The sequence below is a fragment of the Mauremys mutica genome, chromosome 1 (assembly GCF_020497125.1).
Source record: "Mauremys mutica isolate MM-2020 ecotype Southern chromosome 1, ASM2049712v1, whole genome shotgun sequence".
Taxonomy (NCBI): domain Eukaryota; kingdom Metazoa; phylum Chordata; order Testudines; family Geoemydidae; genus Mauremys; species Mauremys mutica.
In genome coordinates this window covers 245,267,496-245,291,335 of record NC_059072.1, presented here as the reverse complement: position 1 = coordinate 245,291,335, position 23,840 = coordinate 245,267,496, and the positions used below count along the sequence as shown (strand labels likewise).

General features: G+C 44.0%; 1 protein-coding gene across 11 annotated transcripts in view; it reads left to right on the top strand.

Annotated features, from left to right (window-relative positions):
- Positions 1–23,840, top strand: part of INPP4A (inositol polyphosphate-4-phosphatase type I A) — a 210,632-nt gene that overhangs the window by 100,899 nt on the left and 85,893 nt on the right. For all 11 annotated transcript variants that reach the window (XM_045005413.1, XM_045005372.1, XM_045005397.1 and 8 more), the window contains one exon: positions 22,571–22,638. The gene's annotated coding sequence lies outside the window, so the exon portion shown is untranslated. The remainder of the gene's footprint in view (positions 1–22,570; positions 22,639–23,840) is intronic.

Sequence of the window (23,840 nt, the reverse complement as noted above, 5' to 3'; positions counted from 1 at the left end):
TCGAGACAGGAAAAACTTTTAACTTTCAAATATTTGCAGGATAGGAAAACCATTTCAAATCCAGCTCCCTTTGGAAGGTCAGACCATTGTGATGGAGTTCTTATTGTGATTTTGTTTCCTGCTGGATAGCCCCAAAAACAACAGAAAAGCCAGGAAGTCTTCCCTGAATGTTTTTGCATCTAAGGCTACAGGCTTTTCAGGCTGATTTAAAGTTGTTATAGTATGAAGAAGTTACCTTGTGCTGAGATTTTGTTTTTGTTTGTTTTTAGAAAGCCAGTACCACCACATGACCCAATGCCTACTCAAGAAGTAGTTTTAGGATTAAAAAATTAACCACGGTTTCCTTTCTTCCCATCTTAATTCATATTTCTGGATTATGAATGGAGAAATTAATTATTTTGTAATCTATTGACCAGTATGGTATAAAATGCTTTTAGGTCAGAGGTGGGCAAACTATGGCCCGCTGGCCACATCTAGCCCACGGGACCGTCCTGCCCGGCCCTTTAGCCTCCCCGGCCGGGAGCTTGACCACGACTCCTCTCCCGCAGCCTCAGCTCGCCATGTCACCAGCGCTCTGGGCAGTGGGGCGGCAAGCTCCTGCCGGGAAGCCGCCGGGTGTAGTGTATTAAATTGCTCCCCATAGGAATGTCCTACTTACGGCGCATCAGGACTGGCAGCTGTAAGTAGCACATTCCTACAGGGAGCAATTTAATACATTACCCCAGTCCTCTGTACACTTTTGGAACCCTGATATGGCCCTCAGGCCAAAAAGTTTGCCCACCCCTGTTTTAGGTCATTCAACAAGTTGAATTGTTTGCCAGGTCAAGGGTGAGATCGTAGGCAATAAATCTAAAACAGATAAATAGTCATTGAAAAGTAAATCTGAGGTGCTGTTGCACTGGTCTTTTATAAATGTTTCTGGTATCTGTCATGCTTTGTAATAACGTGAAAGTTGAAATTTCAGCTCTGAATTGCCATCCACGCTCACAGTATTGTTCAATTTCTTTTCCATCCTGGGATGTCCTTGGTGAATCAGCTGTGAAATCCACACAATTATAGTCTGGAATTTTCCAGTATTCATGAAAAAAAAGCTGTTTATTTCTGAGCCATGAGCATTACAATTCAGATTTCTTTTGCATAGTGCCTTCCATATATTTCATCTCCAGATGCTTTGATGGGGTTAAATAATAGTTTTATTTAACTTTGCAACTATCACCTTCCCTTCACCTTTATTTTAAATACACGGGAAAGGGAGAAAAAAGATAGTTTCAGCTATTTGAGAACAGATGGAGAGTAAATGGGGTGAGGATGCATGTTGTTCCAGAAGGGGCTGCTGAGAAAGAGAGAGAACTCTATGGGGATATTTACTCAGCAGCTTGGGAGCGTACTTCCGAGAACGGGTAGAGAGACTCCCACTAGCTCTGCTTAAGCTAGTGTTCTAAAACTAGCAGTATGGCCCCAGTGGCTTGGGTTAGCCACTTGAGTATAAACCCACCTGACTCCCAGGTATGTGGCTAGCCCAACCAGCTGAGGCCACACAGCTACTTGTAGCATGCTAGCACAAGCAGAGCTAGCGTGTGTCTGTATGCCGCTTTGGAAAGCAGACACCTAGATGCAGTGCAGACATAACCGGAGAAATAGTGACTGGAAATGTGAAAGGGCTAGATGAGGAAGAGGGAGTAAGTAGGAGAGTTTGAATCAAAGTCCCTAACATAGTCCCTAGCAAAGTCCCTGAACTTGTTTTCCCTAAAAGTAACCAAAAGGAAAAAAATTAAATGCGAAAGTTAAAAATATCCTGTCCCTGAGAAATCCCAGCAGCCAGGCCTATATGGCCTGAGCCCTGGAAGGAGTGCAGAACAAAAACATAGCAGGCAGTAAAATGTTAACTCCTACATTGTACTCTGTTTATAATCTACCAGATTGGGATGTGGAAAAATTAGTCAAAGGAGCATGGGCCAAACTCGGTCCTCACTTATAACGGAGTGAATCTTTAGCATGGCTAGGCTAAGGAAATAGGGTGTGTTTTAAAGCTGTTTAGGTAGGCCCGACCGTTGACCACTCCCAGATAATACATTTTTAAATATGACTATCTGTGTTAGGAGTGAAGTGGTGTTTGCTGTTAAAGGAAGTGTAGATTCAAATGAAGTAAAAATCTTAAGCGAATCCACAGGTTCCATAGAGTCTCTATGGATAGAAATTTCATGCTCTAGTAAAAAATATAACAGTAGGGATCTATTATCGACCACCTGACCAGGACAGTAATAGTGATGATGAAATGCTAAGGGAAATTAGAGAGGCTATCAAAATTAAGAACCCAATAATAGTGGGGGATTTCAATTATCCCCATATTGACTGGGAACATTTCACTTCAGGACGAAATGCAGAGATAAAATTTCTCGATACTTTAAATGACTGCTTCATGGAGCAGCTGGTACGGGAACCCACAAGGGGAGAGGCGACTCTAGATTTAATCCTGAGTGGAGCGCAGGAGCTGGTCCAAGGGGTAACTATAGCAGGACCACTTGGAAATAGTGACCATAATACAATAGCATTCAACGTCCCTGTGGTGGGAAGAACATCTCAACTGCCCAACACTGTGGCCTTTAATTTCAAAAGGGGGAACTATACAAAAATGAGGGGGTTAGTTAGACAAAAGTTAAAAGGTACAGTGACTAAAGTGAAATCCCTGCAAGTTGCGTGGGCCCTTTTTAAAGACGCCGTAATAGAGGCCCAACTTCAATGTATACCCCAAATTAAGAAAAACAGTAAAAGAACTAAAAAAGAGCCACCGTGGCTTAACAACCATGTAAAAGAAGCAGTGAGAGATAAAAAGACTTCCTTTAAAAAGTGGAAGTCAAATCCTAGTGAGGCAAATAGAAAGGAGCACAAACACTGCCAACTTAAGTGCAAGAGTGTAATAAGAAAAGCCAAAGAGGAGTTTGAAGAACGGCTAGCCAAAAACTCCAAAGGTAATAACAAAATGTTTTTTAAGTACATCAGAAGCAGGAAGCCTGCTAAACAACCAGTGGGGCCCCTTGACGATGAAAATACAAAAGGAGCGCTTAAAGATGATAAAGTCATTGCGGAGAAACTAAATGGATTTTTTGCTTCAGTCTTCACGGCTGAGGATGTTAGGGAGATTCCCAAACCTGAGCTGGCTTTTGTAGGTGACAAATCTGAGGATCTGTCACAGATTGAAGTCTCACTAGAGGAGGTTTTGGAATTAATTGATAAACTCAACATAAACAAGTCACCGGGACCAGATGGCATTCACCCAAGAGTTCTGAAAGAACTCAAATGTGAAGTTGCGGAACTATTAACCAAGGTTTGTAACCTGTCCTTTAAATCGGCTTCGGTACCCAATGACTGGAAGTTAGCTAATGTAACGCCAATATTTAAAAAGGGCTCTAGGGGTGATCCTGGCAATTACAGACCGGTAAGTCTAACGTCGGTACCGGGCAAATTAGCTGAAACAATAGTAAAGAATAAAATTGTCAGACACATAGAAAAACATAAACTCTTGAGCAATAGTCAACATGGTTTCTGTAAAGGGAAATCGTGTCTTACTAATCTATTAGAGTTCTTTGAAGGGGTCAACAAACATGTGGACAAGGGGGATCCGGTGGACATAGTGTACTTAGATTTCCAGAAAGCCTTTGACAAGGTCCCTCACCAAAGGCTCTTACGTAAATTAAGCTGTCATGGGATAAAAGGAAAGGTCCTTTCATGGATTGAGAACTGGTTAAAGGACAGGGAACAAAGGGTAGGAATTAATGGTAAATTCTCAGAATGGAGAGGGGTAACTAGTGGTGTTCCCCAAGGGTCAGTCCTAGGACCAATCCTATTCAATTTATTCATAAATGATCTGTAGAAAGGGGTAAACAGTGAGGTGGCCAAGTTTGCAGATGATACTAAACTGCTCAAGATAGTTAAGACCAAAGCAGATTGTGAAGAACTTCAAAAAGATCTCACAAAACTAAGTGATTGGGCAACAAAATGGCAAATGAAATTTAATGTGGATAAATGTAAAGTAATGCACATTGGCAAAAATAACCTCAACTATACATACAATATGATGGGGGCTAATTTAGCTACAACGAGTCAGGAAAAAGATCTTGGAGCTATCGTGGATAGTTCTCTGAAGATGTCCACGCAGTGTGCAGAGGCGGTCAAAAAAGCAAACAGGATGTTAGGAATCATTAAAAAGGGGATAGAGAATAAGACTGAGAATATATTATTGCCCTTATATAAATCCATGGTACGCCCACATCTCGAATACTGTGTACAGATGTGGTCTCCTCACCTCAAAAAAGATATTCTAGCACTAGAAAAGGTTCAGAAAAGAGCAACTAAAATGATTAGGGGTTTAGAGAGGGTCCCATATGAGGAAAGATTAAAGAGGCTAGGACTCTTCAGTTTGGAAAAGAGGAGACTAAGGGGGGACATGATAGAGGTATATAAAATCATGAGTGATGTTGAGAAAGTGGATAAGGAAAAGTTATTTACTTATTCCCATAATACAAGAACTAGGCGTCATCAAATGAAATTAATAGGCAGCAGGTTTAAAACAAATAAAAGGAAGTTCTTCTTCACGCAGCGCACAGTCAACTTGTGGAACTCCTTACCTGAGGAGGTTGTGAAGGCTAGGACTATAACAATGTTTAAAAGGGGACTGGATAAATTCATGGTGGCTAAGTCCATAAATGGCTATTAGCCAGGATGGGTAAGAATGGTGTCCCTAGCCTCTGTTCGTCAGAGGATGGAGATGGATGGCAGGAGAGAGATCACTTGATCATTGCCTGTTAGGTTCACTCCCTCAGGGGCACCTGGCATTGGCCACTGTCGGTAGACAGATACTGGGCTAGATGGACCTTTGGTCTGACCCGGTACGGCCTTTCTTATGTTCTTATGTTCAGAGCTGGGCGGCCGGAGAGCAGTGGCTGCTGGCCAGGCACCCAGCTCTGAAGGCAGAGTCACCACCAGCAGCAGCACAGAAGTAAGGATGGCATGTTATGGTATTGCCACCTTTACTTCTGCGCTGCTGCCTCCCGAGCTGGGCCCTTGGTCAGCAGCCGCCACTCTCTGACCACCACCTCTAAGGCAGCAGCACAGAAGTAAGGTGTTGGTATGGTATTACCACCCTTACTTCTGCACTGCTGCTGGCAGGGCGCTGCCTTCAGAGCTGGCGCCTGGATAACAGGTGCCGCTCTCTGGCTGCCCAGCTCTGAAGGCAGCGCAGAAGGAAGGGTGGCAATACCGTGACCCCCCTAAAATAACCTTGTGGTCTGCCCTGCAACTCCCTTTTGGGTCAGGACCCCAAATTTGAGAAACGCTGGTCTTCCCCATGAAATCTGTATAGTATAGGCTAAAAGCATACAAAAGACCAGATTTAATGGAGAAAGGCCAGATATCACGGTCTGTGATGTGTTTTTCATGGCTGTGAATTTGGTAGGGCCCTACTGATGAGCTGTAGAGCCTTTCAACTCTTTCAACCACCTTGAATCCAGCCCAGCTCCGCAGAGAGTAAAAGTTGTTCCCATCCAGTGGATGTTTTCATGGCCCCAATGTAAGAGAAGTTTCATGGATCTCAGTATCAGCTCCTATGTCACACTCACTGCTGTATTTGGCACTAGCCTGCAGGCTCTTTGAGGCAAGGACTGTCTCTTACTATGCGTTTGTACAATGGTTAGCACAAAGCAGCCCATGCTCAGTTGAGTCCTCTAGTACAGAGTTTTTCAACCCATGGGTTGCCACACACAACTGGGTCACTAGAATGCGTCAGAGGGTCATGGGATTGGCTGGGCTCAGCTTCCCCGCTCTGGGTATTGTGACCTACTGCATGGGATCACAGCACCGCTCAGATCTGGCCTTTCTGTCATGATTGTGGGAGGCCAGATAAGTCAAAATTGAGCGAATGGCACTGCAATCCCATGCACCAGGTCTCAAAACCCTTCTCACAAATGTGGTCTGGCTGTCCCAGAGGTTGCAATGCCCAGAGCGAGAAGCTGAGCCCAGCCAGCCCCACAGGACGGGAGCTGAGAGGGAGCAATTGGTTTCAGGTTCTCCAGGATTTCCCCCCCACACACCACACACACATGAGATGCACCTCCCCATGCCCCACAGCCAGACAACACCCAGTCTTCCAAACCCTCTGTCAAGGTTCCTTCCCCACTCTGAACTTTAGGGTACAGATGTGGGGTCCTGCATGGACACTTTTCTAAGCTTAATTACCAGCTTAGATCTGGTATCGCTGCACCATTCACAAGCACTCTCTTCCTTGGGTAGCCTTGAGAAAGTTCACCAATTTCCTGGTGAACACAGATCCAAACCCCTTGGATCTTAAAACAAGGAGAAATTAACCATCCCCCCTCCTTTCTCCCACCAACTCCTGGTGGATCCAGATCCAACCCCCTTTGATTTTTCCTTGTTTTTTAGATCCATCAGGTATTAAGAAAAAGGCTTTTAATTAAAGAAAAGAAAAGTAAAAGAAAACCCTCTGGGAGAGATTAGCATACCAGCTACTCTCACAGACAACAGATTCCAAACACAGAGGATGTTCCCCTGGGCAAAAATTTTAATACACACAAGAATACCCAAATTTGATAATTCCCTTAATGGTACCAAGACAAGTTACAAAGAAAATAAACATAAACCTATTTATTCCCTTCTAAAACTTACTACTGTGATAAGAGGCTGGTTCCTTGATCTTTTTCACTCCGGCTGAAACTGAAAACTAAACAAAGGAAAAAACCCTCCTTCCTTTTGAAACATCTTGTTCCCCCATTGGTTCCTCTGGTCAGGTGTCAGCTAGGCTAGGTGAACTTCTTAACCCTTTACAGGTAAGAGGCATTAACCCTTAACTATCTGTTTATGACACCCCCATTATGCTCCCCAGTCTGGACTCCGCCCCCAATGTACCCTTCCCATCAGCCAGGCAACTCTCCCTCTGTCAAACCACCCATCCTGGCCCCTGCTGCCTCCCAGCTCCTTCCTCCAGCCCCCTCGGTTTACCTCAGGCTTCCAAATCCTTCCACCCCTTTACCCGCTGCCTCCCACAGGCTGGGTGTGTATGTGTGTGTCTTTTGGGGAGTTGTTGGCTCGCCAACCCTCTGCCCCATATCTTTCCCCCTATTCCTGCCCCATCTCCCCCAGAATCCCAATTCCGTCCTCACTACACCCCCAGATTTACTCCCAGGCTCCCAAATCCCCCTCATCCCTTGCCCTCTGTCCCTCCATGAGCCATGGGGAAGGCTGTGTGGTTTTGGGGGTTATCTTGGCTCTTCACCCCTCCCTCTCTCCCTCCAGTTAACAGCTAGGGAAGGCCCCCTACCAGAAACATCTGTCGGGGCTATGTGAAATATTGGTTTGGAGCCTCCCTTTCAATGGACCTCTGCGGGGCGGGGGGAGGTGGAATCAAGTCTGGGGGCACGTCCAGGTTGATCTCTGGGTTGCAACAGGCCATCAAGGTTTACAAATGGGTCCTGAATCTGCAAAGGTTGAACAACAGGGTTCTGGTGAGAGCTCCTGCTGCATGTGCCAACACCTTATTAACTATAAATTTGCAAGAGTTAACAACACTCTCATTGTGTCTCTCTTTCTCTCACACATGCACTACTGGGAGTGTATGGAAGATGTTCAGATCAGGAGACCGATTTAAAAACAAGATTAGTTCTTTTTAATTTAATGATTTTTGAGACAGACTCATGATTTTTGGGGGTGTGGTTCATGACCTTTTAACGTGGGTGGGTGGGTGTCAAAACTGAGGTACTGTGATACCATGGATTGGGGAGGACTTCATTAGCCTCTGCTTTAAAAAAAAATCTTAGCAGATGCCAACTGAGCATTCTCAGCAATGATTTTTTTCACTGATATCACCATTATCAAATCCATCTTTATTTTTATGTTTGGTCACAGATGTGAACTTCATTAAGCACCATTTACATTGCCCAGTTTCACATTACAGCTGTTTTCAATTTTCTTGGTTGAAAAAGCATGGCACTCCTCTTTATTTAAGTTGGAAAAATGATTGTCACTATTATACTTTCCCTTACAAAACTCAAAATCCCCAGAAGGGACTTTGCTCACGCTTTCCAAAAACAAATTCACCTTTTGATAGATACCAAACATGGAAAATTTCAGAGAGAAAGGTAAATGTTTTGGAAAGTGTTGTACATATGAAAATAAGTTATAACTGAAACTATTTTGCAACTTTAGATACAGTGCTAGCTATGGGACTCATATAACATTTAAGAAGACCTGCTATTATAGGAATTGAATCATGCTAATTTAGTCAGGTTTCTAGACAGTTCTATCACTTTATAGATTACTCTTCATAGAAATGGGTGTCCGTCTGTCTTTTAGAAAAAAATCACACACTCCAACCAATCAACCATTTAAAGAATGCATCTTCTCCACAAGGTTGTTTAATCCCTTTTAAACAGGAAATAACATAAAATAAAATGTTATGGGTTTATGATATTTGGAATAACAACATCTCATTTGCCAAAGGTGCGTGTGATTTGGTTATGTGGTGGCTGTGTGCGGGGGGATCACTTCATGTTTTAGTGTAAGCAAATATATTATGCTAGGAGCGTAGAAGGTCTCACAATGATCAGAGGCTGGATCTTAAAGTGCAGCCTATGGCTATCATTCTTTAATTTAGGGGTTAGGTTTGCCAACTTTCTAATCACACAAAACCAAACACCCTTGCCCCACCCCTTTGTCGAGGCCCCGCCCCCCTTCGCCAAGGCCCTCCCCCCATGCTGTTGCTCACTCTCCTCCACCCTCACTGGGCTGGGGCAAGAGGTTGGGGTGCAGGAAAGGGTGTGGGGTCCAGGCTCCAGGAGGGAGTTTGGGTGCAGGAGTGGGCTCAGGGTTGGGGTGTGAGAGGGCATGCAGGCTCCAGGGGGAAGTTTGGATGCAAGAGGGGACTCAGGGCTGGGCAGGGGGTTGGAGTGCGGGAGAAGGTGCAGGGTGTGGGCTCTGGGAGGGGGCTCAGGGCTGGGGCAGGGGGTTGGGGTGCGGGAGGGTGTTTGGGCTCCAACGGGGCGGCGCTTACCTCAGGCGGTTCCCGGTCAGTGGTGCACTGGGGCTAAGGCAGGTTCCCTGCCTGCCCTGGCTCCACACAGCTCCCGGAAGTGGTTGTCATGTCCGGCTCCTAGGCGCAGGGGCGGACAGGCAGCTCTGCATGGTGCATGCTGTCCGCATCTGCAGGTGCCACCCCCACAGATCTCATTGGTCACGGTTTATGGCCAATGGGAGCTGCGGAGCTGGCACTCGGTGCAGGAGCAGCGCCCGGAGCCTCCCCGATCGGCCCTCCACCAAGGAGCCAGACATGGCGGCCGCTTCTGGGAGCCACGTGGAGTCAGGGCAGGGCAGGGAGCCTTCCATAGCCCCACTGCGCCACCGACCGGACTTTTAATGGCCCGCTCAGTAGTGCTGACTGGAGCCGTCGGGGTCCCTTTTTGACCAGACATTCCGGTCGAAAACTGGATGCCTGGCAACCGTATTAGGGATTCTCAAGTTGTGGGTCTGTAAGTACTTTTTACTCAATCTCTGCATACAGGACTGAGTTCAGTGCAATCTGGGGAGTCTGTAAACAGCAGTATTGCTAGCCCTAACTGTTCAAAAAATGTTAGACCACACAAAAATAATACTAATGTGATTGGCAATTTCTGGTTAAAAGTGCCACTTGAAAAGTACACCCAGGCCTAGTCTCCACTCTAGTAAAATAACCTGTTCCTGATGATGGTCGTCAGCAAAATGTGCAGCAGAGCACCAAAGACAAAGATCAAGCTATGTTTGATATCAGGTTTCAGGAATGGGTCATCCTTCTAGTGCAGACCATGCCAAAACGCGCGTGCACACACACATGCCCCTGCACTGTCCTTGGTTCAGAGGAAAGTTGGTCATTGAATTCTGCTTCCTCTTGTTGTTTTTTGAAAGGGGAAGGGAGTGCTGCTTAGGGTAAATCTACACTGCTGCTAGGAATATGCCTCTCAGCCCGGGTGGACAGACTACTGCTATTGGGGACTGAACTAGCATGCTAAAAATAGCGGTGTGGCCATTGCGCCTCTGGAAAACAGTGGGAGAGAGGCCCTGGACTCAAGAAGTTTGGAAGCTGCAGCCCTTATGTATAGGACTGTTAATTTTTCTCTCTGGACTTTTGACTGAACTGTTTATCTGTCTGGCCCTTAAGCAGATTAGTGCTCTAGGCCAGGGCTGGCCAACCTTTGGCTCCGGAGCCACATGCGGCTCTTCAGAAGTTAATATGAGGCTTCTTGCATAGGTGCTGACTCCAGGGCTGGAGCTACAGGTGCCAACTTTCCACTGCTCAATCCCAGGCCCTGCCCCCACTTCACCCCTTACCGCAAGGCCCCCGGCCCTTCCCGCCCCCTCCCCTGCTGCACCCTTGCTCCTCCCCCCTCTGTCCCAGAGCCTCCTGTACACTGTGAAACAGCTGATTGCAGCGGGCAGGAGGCACAGGGAGGGGGAGGTGCTGATTGGTGGGCAGGAGCTGCTACAGACTAGGGACTGAATGGCTAGGCAGCAGTTCTGCAGAAAAGGACCTAGGGGTTACAGTGGATGAGAAGCTGGATATGAGTCAACAGTGTGCCCTTGTTGCCAAGAAGACTAACGGCATTTTGGGCTGCATTAGTAGGAGCACTGCCAGCAGATTGAGGGACGTGATCATTCCCCTCTATTCGGCATTGGTGAGGCCTCATCTGGAGTACTGTGTCCAGTTTTGGGCCCCACACTAAAAGAAGGATGTGGAAAAATTGGAAAGAGTCTAGCGGAGGTCAACAAAAATGATTAGGGGACTGGAACACATGATTTATGAGGAGAGACTGAGAGAACTGGGATTGTTTAGTCTGCAGAAGAGAAGAATGAGGGGGGATTTGATAGCTGCTTTCAACTACCTGAAAGGGAATTCCAAAGAGGATGGATCTAGACTGTTTTCAGTGGTAGCAGATGACAGAACAAGGAGTAATGGTCTCAAGTTGCAGTGGGAGAGGTTTAGGTTGAATATTAGGAAAAACTTTTTCACTTGAAGGGTGGTGAAGCACTGGAATGGGTTATCTAGGGAGGTGGTGGAATCTCCTTCCTTAGAGGTTTTTACGGTCAGGCTTGACAAAGCCCTGGCTGGGATGATTTAGTTGGGGATTGGTCCTGCTTTGAGCAGAGGGTAGGACTAGATGACCTCCTGAGGTCCCTTCCAACCCTGATATTCTATGATTTTATGAGGTGCTGGGGGGCGTGGGCCGAGGGATGTGCTGGCCACCGCGTCCAACAGCTCCCATTGGCCTGGAGCAGCAAACCACGGCCACTAGGAGCCACGATCAGGCGAACCTGCGGACGCGGCAGGTAAACAAACCGGCCCGGCCCACCAGGGGCTTTCCCTGCACAAGCGGCGGTACAAGTTTGAGAACCACTGCTCTAGGAAATTAAACTACCTGGCAGTGGCAGTAGAAGTTTGCAATTGCCAATGGCTGTAATAATGTTTTAGCAAGGATTTTTCTTTCTCCTGAAATAAATTGTGTTTTGCAGCAGCACGTAACCAAATTGTAGTTTATTTTAAAATAAAACCTATGCTGGCTTGGGTTGCAAATTACATTGCTGTTTATTTTTCTGGCAAAAATATAGCTGCCTCTGAACTATCTAGCTGTGGCCTCTAGTTTTTATTTTCTCTCTCCAAATTATATTCTTGTCTTGCAGCAGTGGCTAAGGCGGCTAAATTGTGTCATATTTCCTTCTAGTGGATGGTTCACATGTCATAGAGGATAAGAGCCTATGACTAGTGCTTGCTAATGGAGTTATTAGTTTAGCTCAAATAATTGAGGGCTGTATTTTTGGTGCTTAAGGTCTTGGGTTCTATATCTGATGATGACCGGTAGTGGGGGGGTTGTAGTGCTCTGAAAACTGCTACATGGCTATACTGTCTTGGCAAAAAAATGAAAATATTTGCTTTTATGGCAGAGGACTCTCTGAACTCCCTGATTATAACAGAAATGTTCAGACCTAAACAGTCTCTTCCATGGTTCCCATAGACCTTTGATTAGCACACTACTGAATATATGCAAACTGAAGCTTGGCCTCAGATATGCTCAGCAGTGTACCTGGCCCTGCTCCCAAGGCATTACTTATGGCGTACAGGTAATGAGCTCAGTCCAATAGCTCTGCAGCCTCAGTCCCTTCTCACATTTGTTGAGGGGAAACTTAGTTCTCTTCACTTCACTCCCCTTCAGTCCCTTCCAGCCCACCTTCCCTTTGCTGCTGTGCCTGAGGTCATTCAGCTTGCATCCAGCTTCCCTCTTGGTCTGGCAGTCAGGAAACCTGGTGCTGTCACTTGCCCAGATAGCACTTCTACTTGTCCCAGGCTTCTCTGGCCAGTAGTATTTTTCCCAGGCTAGTTTATTGGATATGCCAGTAATTCCTGGTGTTTCTCTGGAGACCCAATGGCTTTCTAGCCCCCTCTAGAGTATTCAGGGAGAAAAGCAGGCCTGATCCCATTCCCCACTTGCAACTTCATGGGGCATTATCTCCTTACGTTATGTCGGGGAGGGGCGTGGGGTCAGTCCCCTTCTTCTTTCTTCCAGTGGCCTCTCTCCCTTAGCCCTGCAACAAGATCCTGGAAGGGTAAATTGGTGAGAGAGATTAACTTCCCCTTCCTGGTCACACAATCTCAATGGAGGGTAAATGCTCTGTGCCCATCCTTTCTGTCTCTGACCCCCCTGCCTCTCCGCATGCAGATACCACCTGCAGCATGTAAGAGGAGAGGAGTCAGCAGAACTTTGTGGACTGTCCCCAGCTATTTGCCTAGCTGGTCTGCATTGTGCCATCTTGTGGTGGGAGACTGGCATTGTAGCAAAGAAACAAACAAACCCTCAGGTGGTATTTGGCACAGTCCCCTGAACTCTGGCCAGTATGAGTTTATCAAACCTAGAACATGTCACCCAAATTAGGACTCCATACATACTGTTTGAATGTCACCTGAATAGTTTTTACAGCAAAATATACTGTGAAATTAATGAAATACTGAGTTTGCAATTCCAGCTCTTGTATATCTCAATGCATTACAATCTGGTAATGTACCAGAAATTATCAATGAAGGCAACAAAAGGGTAACAGACCTCTGGAACCAAAAACAGTTATTTCACTAGGAAGACATCAACATAATCCTAGATCGGTGGTGATATTAGGTACTACTGCACTCAGTGCCTGCATCATATAGGAAATATTTGTAGCAAAATATTTTTCTTACCCTAAATACTATGATATTAATATTCTGGTACTTATAAATTGTTCTTAAATGGTTAACCTAAGAATATTGTTTCAGCAGTGCATATATTCTATGCTACATATAACAAACATTTCATTGTTTATATATAAAAACATAATGAAATAAATATATATGGGGGGGTGGTTATTGAAGACAGATCAAACTTAAGTACCAACTGAAAGTTGTTGGAAATAAATTGCACTGCATAAATCCCAGTAATAACAGCTGTGGAATATAGCTCCTTTGTTTATCATTTATTTTTTACCAATTAATTGCTTCATTTCCTGGGTCAGTTAGTTACAGTAGGATGAAACTCAAATAAATCACATATTTTAAGCTTGTCCTCCAGCATATTTGTGTGTGTTCATATTTTAGACATTTAAAAATAAATGTTGTATCATTGCAAGACACAGAAGTGCCATGTAAAATGGACAAAATTAGTGAGACATTCCAACATACCTAAATCCTGATTCAGCAGTCTGTCCCCATTCAGCAAACCTCAATATCAGACTAAACTGTGGGGTTTACTTTCTCATATACCTAGTGCAGGGTCCCGTTGCAGAATCATGGCCTACTGTATGCTATCAAGACAAGGCAGAACCTGAATCTAATGCACTAAACATACGTGCAAAATTAAGGGAATAGTATCAACACATAACTGGTTCTATGATTGTTGGATTATTTTGTGATTAGAATAAAATGGCTTTAATAAATACAGTACATTAGTATATGGAGTAGTTAAAAGGAATCTTTATGGTTAGATGTATTGATTTTGCTGTAAGTCAGACTTTCATTCCAACAAAATGAGTGTCAAATTTCTGATTTACAAATGTATTTTTATTCATTTCAGTGCTTTTTCTCTGCATTTTCTCCTGTCTCCCCACATCTCATTCTCATCATCTGTTTGCCCAGAAATGGGTGGCAATTTGAGTGCCTTCCACATAAAATCAATAACAATAATGAAATCCTTAGTGGACTTCATGGATCATATGGCCTGCCTCCCTTTTATGGAGTAATAACTCTGCTTGTGGTTTGTTTTGGTTGATTGGTTTGTCAATTTGTTTTACAGGATCTTTTATTGTGAGGGTGCTTGGGTAGCAGGGGATGTCAGTGTTGAATGTCAATCTTACTCTGGTGGAAAGGCTTTTTGAAGAGGAACATTTTGAAGTGTTTCCTAAAGTCAGACTGTAAAACAGTGGTTCTCCACCTGTTTATCATTGTGGGCCACAGCTGTGTGCTAATTGGGCTGCATGTGTCCCGCAGGCAGTGGGTTGAGAACCGCTGCTCTAAAAGTTTGTTCACAAGCTGGATCCCCTCAATCGAGAATGTTTTGTTACCAGCTCTCATGCAGTTTGTCCTGGACTTCATGTGCTGTGCTTTGTCCCACAAGAGCACAAGTGTCTTGGCAATTCATAGATCAAAATTTGGTCTTTAATGTAGCTGGGTCTTGGTCCATGAATTGCTTTGAAGATTGGGACCAAGGCCTGAGACTGGCATCTGAAATTGACTGGGAGCCAGTAGAGAGACTTGAGCATAGCTTGCTGTGCTTGTAGCAGCCTACATCATGGAGAAAGTGGGCAGTCTTTCATCTCTTTCTTGCATGATACATGTTCAAGTTCTATACAACTATAGCCAAGGGTTGTAAAACATAGAGAAATCATTCCATGAACTAGAAACTGCATCAGAATGTAGCCTCCATATTTCATGGGAAGAGGGTAAAAATTCATTTAAATGATAGACACATTTGTAAGCTGAAAAACTAACTTATTTTCTTTTTTTGGTAAAATGATTGGTGGTTGAATTTCAAACTGTATTATAGCAAGACTTGTGGTTGCTATGGCGTTGTTCTCTCCTCTAGTAGATGAAGCTGTATAGAAATTCTACAAAATAGAACATAACCATGCTTTATGTTCTTTCTAGCTATTGTATACAGATCTGTCTGCTTAACGGGCTATTTATTTCTGTAATTAATACTTGCTTTCAGATGTAGGCGTACATATTTTGTATTAATGGAGATAAAACTAAAGAAATGGGAATATTTTGATCATGAGTAAATTAAATTTTAAAAAGTGAATCTGCTGCTTATTTTTTCAGTTGTGAATATATACAAATTGTCTTCATTTACACAAGGAGCTGACTAATTAAATGGCCTAAATTGCAGTTTCCAGTTAAGTGCTCCCAAATATCACAGTGTGGTTAAAATTAGTTTCTAGATTAACTGAGTTTTTTAAAGCTTCTAATAACTTTTGCAGGATGATCAAGAAGAAAAACAGTGTGATTATAGGTCATATCTAAGTAGGTGGGGAAGGGTGTGGGAAAAGGAAGAAAACCACTTCCTGTAGTTTACACAGCACTTAGTCGAAATGTCAGTGAAAGGATGTATTGGGGGATTTCCACACTGCATGAATGTATTTGTATTCATTTGCTTTAAAGCACTTCCTGCCCTCCAGCTGGTGGCTTCTTGCCACCTGCAGGCACTCAATTTTAGCATAATCCCTGGGTGAGTTTTAAAGAGTGAGAATGATTGGTACCTGGTTGGGGACTATTGGGATGACCTTTTTGGTTCATGGTAATCAAAACTCTTTTCAAAGAGGGGATCGTTGATCTAATTAACAGTAGATGCGGGGTTCCCTTGATAATAGACAAAGGACCAATGTCTTAGTTAGGATACAGCCTCTGTGTGCTGCTCAGGTTGTGCAAAAAGGCTGGAACCTGGCCACAGTTGGTGGGTGAGAATTTTCATGGTGGGGAGGTACTCTCAGCTGGCTTAAAATCACAAAACTGGCGCTTGTGCCCACTGCCCCACAGGTCGTCAAAGTGTGGGTCTGAATGCTTGCTTTAACAAGCTTCTTGGACATTGGCTTTCATTGATTCATTGCAAATAAGTGAAATGGTCTCTGATTATGGGAGTGTTCTTGCTAGGAAGCAATCTGAGAGAGCCAGTCAGCTGGAGTTACTTTTTGGATTCTCCAAAGCACATTGGACAGTAGCAGCTTCTCTAGTCTGATCTGACAGTGTGGTAATGGGAGCATTTATGAAGTCCCGACAGTTATTAAAATTACGGTAGTTCAGTCTTCATAAAGACCTCCACCACCCACAACTCCTTCGTGGAAATGATACTTGGTCACAACCCCTGGCCATTTTTCAGAAGTATTTTGTCCTTTCTTGCTTGGTCCACAAGTGCACTTGGAATGTAGTGTTTTGATAGGAATGTGGTGATCTGCACTGATTTGGCTGGACATAGCTGTTGCACCCACTTGTAAGGATCCAGGCCTCAGTGATAGACTGTCAATGATTATGAGATTCTCTTTTGGTTTCTTCATACATGTAAGTCAGTGATAGAGATTCCTCCACTGCCACTGCCCCTCCCCCAATCCTGGTATGTGGCTCTGTGGCCAGAGCATGTGAAATGACATAGAAATAGAGCAGAGGTTTTCAAACTGGGGTGCACCCTCATAGGGGGGCACAGAGGAATGCTTCGGGGGCTATCTGTGATGCCAGCCCCATGCAGTGTGGCTTGGGGAGGGAGTGACATGTCCTCACCCTGACTCTGCTGGCAATAGTGATGACAATCGGTGCAGCTGAGCTGATGATGAACGTGGTGTGGCGGCTAGTGTGGACAAGGGCAAACTGTATTCTGCACCACTTCAGAAACCATGGTTGAAGCCTTCACTTGCAGGAAAAATATGTTCAGTATTGAGTCAGTTACACCTTTCGTCAGCAATGGGTCATTTTTTTTAGTGGACAAACTCATCATCTACATATGTGATGGCTCAATTTCCATGTTCCAGACTAGGTTTGGCCTGACATACTGACTGGATTATGTGTGTCATTGGGGCCACTAGGTTTATTTGGTGGGACAGCAGTTTTGGGTAGCAGAAGGAAGTAACCTGGTTCATTAGTATTATATAAGCTTTAGTTTGGAAAGGATTATGCCTCCATTGATTTATACCTGATCTATGTTAATAAAGTTGCAGTCTGTTGCTTTCCACCTAACATCCTGTGCCTGTCCTCATTTGGACCATGTTCTCAAGCAAGCTTGAGTAACAAGGCCTGGCCTAGTCCTACACTACAAAGTTAGGGCAATGTGAATTACCTTGCATCAACCTATTTGTGCATGTGTCCACATCAAATTTGTCTGTGGCCGACATAAGCACCCTATTACAACGATGCAGTAAAACCATCCCCATGGAGAATGTTGAGCCATGGTCGACCTCCAGAGGATGATGCAGCACAAGTGTAGACACTGTGTGACCTGTGTAAACCCTAACAGTCCTCCAACAGCTGTCACACAGTGCCCCACTCTCTGTGCCAGTCACCTCTCTGGTTACAGTTTTAAACTCCACTGCCCCGGGATCACAGAGACTGGAAGCCACCTCCCTCTTATGTGTGTTTTTGAAATGCCTTTTCCAGATTGCCCACCTTGAGTGACCTGCCAGGTTTGCTCACCTAGTTGTATGCCACTCTCCCAACTAAATAGGCCAACTCCACGCACTAGACACACTCCTGCCTGGAGCAGACATAGATCTCCTTGGCTTGTGGGGGGAAGAAGCTGTGCAAATACAGTTACAGATCAGGCATAGAAAAGTGGACATCTACGAGCAGATGGCATGGGTGAAGCAAACAAAGGGGTACAACTGGGATCAGCAGCAGTTTTGCATGCCAGTGAAGGAACCTCGCCAGGGATACCACAGGACCAAGGAGATCTCGATGAACATTTCATGGAGATACTCTGCAGTCCTCTCGGAAGGGTTTCTAGGGAAGGCTGTCTTATTTCTTCCTCTGTGGTAGGGCACTTTCTCATGCCACTGTGCAATGAGTTTGGCTGCTGTCGTTGCAATAAAAAGGCTAGCAACATATGGGCCTGGGCAGCTTCTGGATGCTAGTAGCAGCTGAGCTCTCTGTGCCTTTGTTACCCTGAGCAGTTAGATATTGGCTAAAGTCCCACCGCCTGTGGAAAATAGGGCCAGCATCCAGTGCCATTGCCCTATGTTAGTACCCATGGAATAGGGACTGGAATTTCCTAGCTTCATGCAACAGAAAATCCTCCCTCCCCCTCACTTTTGATGAGCCATGCTCACCATGGCGGGGGCTGGGGAGCAGTGCCATGCTGAGGTGCTTCAAAGCCGAAGTCTCAATAAGCGTCTTATCAGAAGTGTTTATGGCAATGAGGGAAAGGAATTTTGAAACCTATCTTTTCCTTTCCGTTGTGATTGTAAATCCAGTTTTGATGCTGGCAAACCAGATGCCACTTCTTGCCCAGGCTATAGGCATTAGCTAAGAACTGATAAACTTATAGCTGGAGATCAGACCAGTTCACCTGTGTGTTAGTTTTGCCCAGCCCAGGTATTAGTCTTATAAGAATGTATTTAGTGTTTAGACTCTATGAAATGCTTGTAAGTTGCTGGATGTATTAATCTCACTTGTAATGTCTATATTCCATGCTGTAAGAAACTATGTAAGTTTTGCTTTATAACTTTGAAAATGTTTGCTATGAACTTGTGAACCCGGGCATGGGAATCATCCGTCTTCCGCTGCTAGAAGGACTATCAAAATCAGATGGGCCATCAAGGGACATTACAATAGAAAGGATTGGTTAATGGCCCTATCCCACCTTGGAAATACTATGTGCAACTCATCATGTGGACTTGGAAGCTAAATGAAGGAAGTAAAACAAAATCACAGGAACATTTTCCACCTTTTTGGTTGTTTGAACTCTGACAGGGCGAGAGACTCTAAACTGAAGCCAGAGATCTCCATGGTCTGTCCAGAAAGACACTGTGAATTGACAGATCACTACAGCTCTGTCACTCTTAGGGGTTAGATGGTAACTCATTTGTGTGTATATATTTGCTTGCTTTAACTTGTAAATAACTCTTATTTCTCTTTCCTAGCTCAATAAACATTGAGAGAGTTTATTACAGAAATTGCCACAGGCATTGTCTTTGATGTAAGGAAGCAACTTGAATGTGGTGTGATTTCTGGTGTAACCGACCATTTATCACTAAGTCCAGTTTGTCTGGGTGGCAAGATAGACTGGAGGGTCTAAAGGGATTGTCTGTGGCTCCATGGTAAGACTGTACAAGCGATCTAGGAGTTCACAGTTGTTACTTGCTTGGTGAAATCTAATTATAGAACACACACCAACAGTTTGGTATTTCTGCCCTGTTTTTGCCAGTATGCCCTGAGGTAGGCACTCATGGTCATGAGCCACTCTAGACAGCATGACACCAATGATACCTCAGTCTGTTTTTATCATTAGCTTCTGGCCTGGGGGCATTGAGGTTGCTCCCTCAGCACCTGCAGAATGCCTGACCCTGAGGAGGAGGAGAAAGAAGTGTACTAGGGAGAACATGTTCTGCAAGATCAAGAAAGCCAGGGCTGCATCAAACTGTGGATGAAGGGCTTGGAGGACTAATAAGACCGACAACATAGAGAAAGGACTGTCCTTGGAGAATTCCATGGTCTCTGCTCTCTCCCCTCTGCAACATATCATGTGACATCACAGGCTGCATCTTTATCCCTATCACTCCATGCTGGGAGACAGCAAGAAAAGCCACAGCTTCACATACACCGACCTGTGAGAACCACAACTGGTGTATGCATAACCACAATGGACAACACTTGTGCACTGAAGTGGATATAAATGTTAGCTCCCTTTCTAATTTTAAATTTTCACCCTGTGAATTTATTAAAATTGCCTGTGGGTATTTTGCAAAACTGTTTTTCCCCACTCAATAAACGTCTGGGTTTTTGGTTTGTTTTTTTTGAGAATCAAATTATCTGTATTAGTTCACAACAAATATTGCCGAAAGAATAGTGGTACTCAAAGCACACAGTACATGCAAGTTCACACCAAGCACCACATAATTCATAGCTTCAGGAAAACGCAGTCATATTCATATTTATAAATGTGCAGCAAGCACGACACAGTTCTCAGCAGCACTCAAATCTCCAAGTTCAGAAAAGAGTCCAGCACAGAACACTACAGTGGCTGACTGTTCAAGTGCTCTTTCAAAGCCTCCCTCAGCTGTGCAGCTCCACATTAGGCTCTTGTAATAGCTCTTGTGTCTGGCTGTTGAAAGTCAGCAGACAACTGCTCCACCTCCAGCCTGGCAGCAGCTTTACCCCCTTTGCCTCACAGATATTATGCAGGACACAGCAAGCAGCTATAACCATGGGGATATGTTTCTCACCGAGATCCAGGCTAGTGAGTAAGCATCAATAGTGTCCCTTCAGTCTACCAAAAGCATATTCACCAGTTATTCTGCACCAGTTGAGCTGGTAGTTGAATCTTTGTAAGGCTTCATGAGCCAGGAGAGCAAGGGTAGGCTGGGTCCCTCAGAATCACTATTGGCATTTCTATATTCTTGGTTGGAAAAGAATATTCCCACTTGCAGCTTTCTGAACAGTCCTGTGTTCTTAAACCTGTAAGTATCCATGCACCTTCCCTGAGCAGCCTACATTGATACTGGTGATGCATCCCTGGAGATTGACCAGAGCTTGCATAAGCATAGAAAAGTAGCCCTTTCTATTGATGCGCCCTGTGGCAAGTTCGCTGATGCCAATATAGGGATATATGTGCTGTGTATCGCCCCACCGCAGTTTGGAAACCTTATTGCTGCAAATCTATCTGCTATGTCTTACACATTGCCAAGAGGCACAGTCCTGCGTAGCAGGAGACCATTAATGGCTCTACACGCTTGTATGGCAGTGGCCTCCACTGGATTTTCCAGCTTCAAAATGATTTCCCACTGATGTGTAGCAATCTGCATCGCTTCCACAGTGCGAGTGTCACTTGTTTTTGCACAGTCAGTGCAGCTCTCATTCTGGTGTCCATGCACTGAGGGGTTGGGGCATGCTTGCACACAGATCCAGAAATGTGGCCTTTCACGTCTGAAAGTTCTGCAACCGCTGCTCATCTTCCCAAACCTGCATGATGATGCGATCCCACCACTCAGTGCTTGTTTCTCGGGCCCTGAAGTGGTGCTCCACCATCTGCAGCTGCTCTGTGAATGCCACCAACAACCTTGAATTGCTTTTTCCTGTGTTCCTCAGCAAACTGTCCTCAAAGAAATCCTCATGTCCCCAGTTGTTGTGGTATTTCCTACAGGTCTGCAAATACAGATGAATCGCTTGTCTTGTATTTGAATGTTCGTGAGAATAGTGCAAAGCTCTGTGCTTCTGTCAGAGATGACAAAGACCAAAAAGTGCCATGTGGGTTTGTGGGATTTTTTTTTTAAAAGGTGCAAAAATTCTGGGATGATGAGATGGAGAAAGTTGCATGCTGGGAACTTGACCCCTAGCTCCCAGAGGTCCCTAAGTCAGTCATTTGTATCCCATATTGCAAAAATTTCCAAAAGGCATTTTGCCAGACAGCTGCACTTTGGCATACTGGGGCTACCTGTGGCGTGCAGCCAAATATGCACACTTCCGAGCAATTATACAAACTTCAGCAGCTGTATATTGAGGTAACCACAGTTTGCATCCATCACAATTTGTAGCATAAACATGGCCTCCTTGGATGCTAGTAAAAGCAAAAAATTGAGAGTGAGGTTCTCCCAGGCCACTTTCATCATAGTGTGCCCTTCACAAGATGTTTAAGTATGGTGGAATTTTCATACTCCTTTGAGTTTAAAGTTATTTAGTTCTGTCTTCTGCTTTTTAGGTCCTTGTATTTACTTTGTAGAAACTGAACCACTAACAAATACAAACCTCCAGTTATCCCATGATGTATTTATAAATAACTTCTTTTCTCTTTCTTTTCCCGATGCTTGTTGCCAGCCATTACAAAGTATTGTAGAAGTTGTGGGTTTGAGTCCAGACTTAGCTATAGAAAAGCAAGAGTAGTAGGAAAAAAATAAAAACCCACCACTTACATTCTGCCAGTTATATACTTACAGCTTTTTATAGTACTAGACTTTTGTGCAAACATTTTAGCATATTTTTCTTCCTGTTGTCTCATCCACTCACCAAATGCTGACTTGAAATCAGACCCTCTTAGTGTTAGTTACTCTTTGTTTCTGTTATGATTGGCTGTTGCCCTTGCTGATTTTGTGTGGAAGTAAGCTGTCAAATTTACATGCTTTTGCTACATCTGTTGCAAAGCTTATCACACAGCAAAACTATGTCACAACTAGGAGCACAGATGCAGCTCTGTAGTAATAAGGGAATGGGATACGATTAGGAGTACAAATGCAATTATTTGATAAAATACCACTTTGAAATGGTGTAAGTCTTCATAAAACTGTAAGTGCATACATTTGTAAATACTACTGTGTTTATTTTTAGATGTGACCTTAACTCTGATTTGAAGACATGCAAAACCACACAGTCTCAGAGGAGGAAAACAGCCCTCAGTGAGTATGCTCAGTATGAAATCAAAATGTATCACCAAGTGGAATTTAAAATTGTTTAATTTGTAACTTAGACGAATAATCAAGGGTCTGTAAGGTTTCTGAAAATGATCATATTTGGTATTTTAAATAGGAGTTCTTCAGCTTGAAAACTAAGATAATTTGTCTTCTTTCAGTTTTGAATATTGATCCCTTTTAAGGGCGCCAACAGTTGCAGAGGTTTTGGCTGGAGAAGTGGCAGTCTCCCTTACTTACCGAAGCTGTTTCTTGGCCTACTGTCATAAGAACATACTTTAATTTTGTGGATAAATAATATTTGTATGATTTGTTCTTTTGTGGCACAGTGCCCAAATCCCTCCATATATCTCTTGTGACAATGTTACATTCCACTAGAACACTGAAGTTAATAGAGTTAGTCACCAGTAAGAGATCATTTTATATACAGAAGCAGTCAGCTAAAATCTAATACTCAAAGGAAAACAAATTAGGGGGAGTGTGAGGATTTGGAAGCTGGTGGAGAGTTATGACCGATCTCCTACTTGAGCAAATCTTGTGAAATTAAATACTTTTCTGGGAGGACTGCCTCTTTACTAACCATCATATGAATTAGAAGAACTGGAAAACCATCTCCTTCAATTGCTGACTGACATGCTATGGTAAGAGTATAGTTAGTTATGATGCACACTAACACTTTGGGGAATCAAGTATGCAAGTCTCTCATCTTTTGGTTTTCCTATTTAATCCGTTTTCCTTTTTTTCACTTTGAATTGATTTATATCACTCCATTGATTTATAGGCACTTTCAGTTGATGCATAAATTCTTGTGTGCAAGGAATACTATTCATTCTGAATTGAATTATAGGGTGGCCCATCTGCTGGTTTTGGGAGCAGATAGTCAACAATCCCTTCTCTCCACTCACCCCAAAGTGAGTTCCCTGTTTTAAAATCTAGTTACTTCTGTGCTCACAGATATTGACCGTATTATTTGTCTCATAACCCTGTAAGGAAAAAAATTGCTCTGATGTTCAGAGTGGTTGAAAGGTTTCATGATAGAGTGAAGTGGTATAGAGGTATTAGAAGGAAGAGTGATGCATGTGTGGTCACAGTTACTACATTTCCATTTGTTGTATTTTTCTTCTTGTTCTTCTTAGATGGAAAGAGTTGCCACAACAACGTTATGAATAGATACAAACGTTTCATAACTG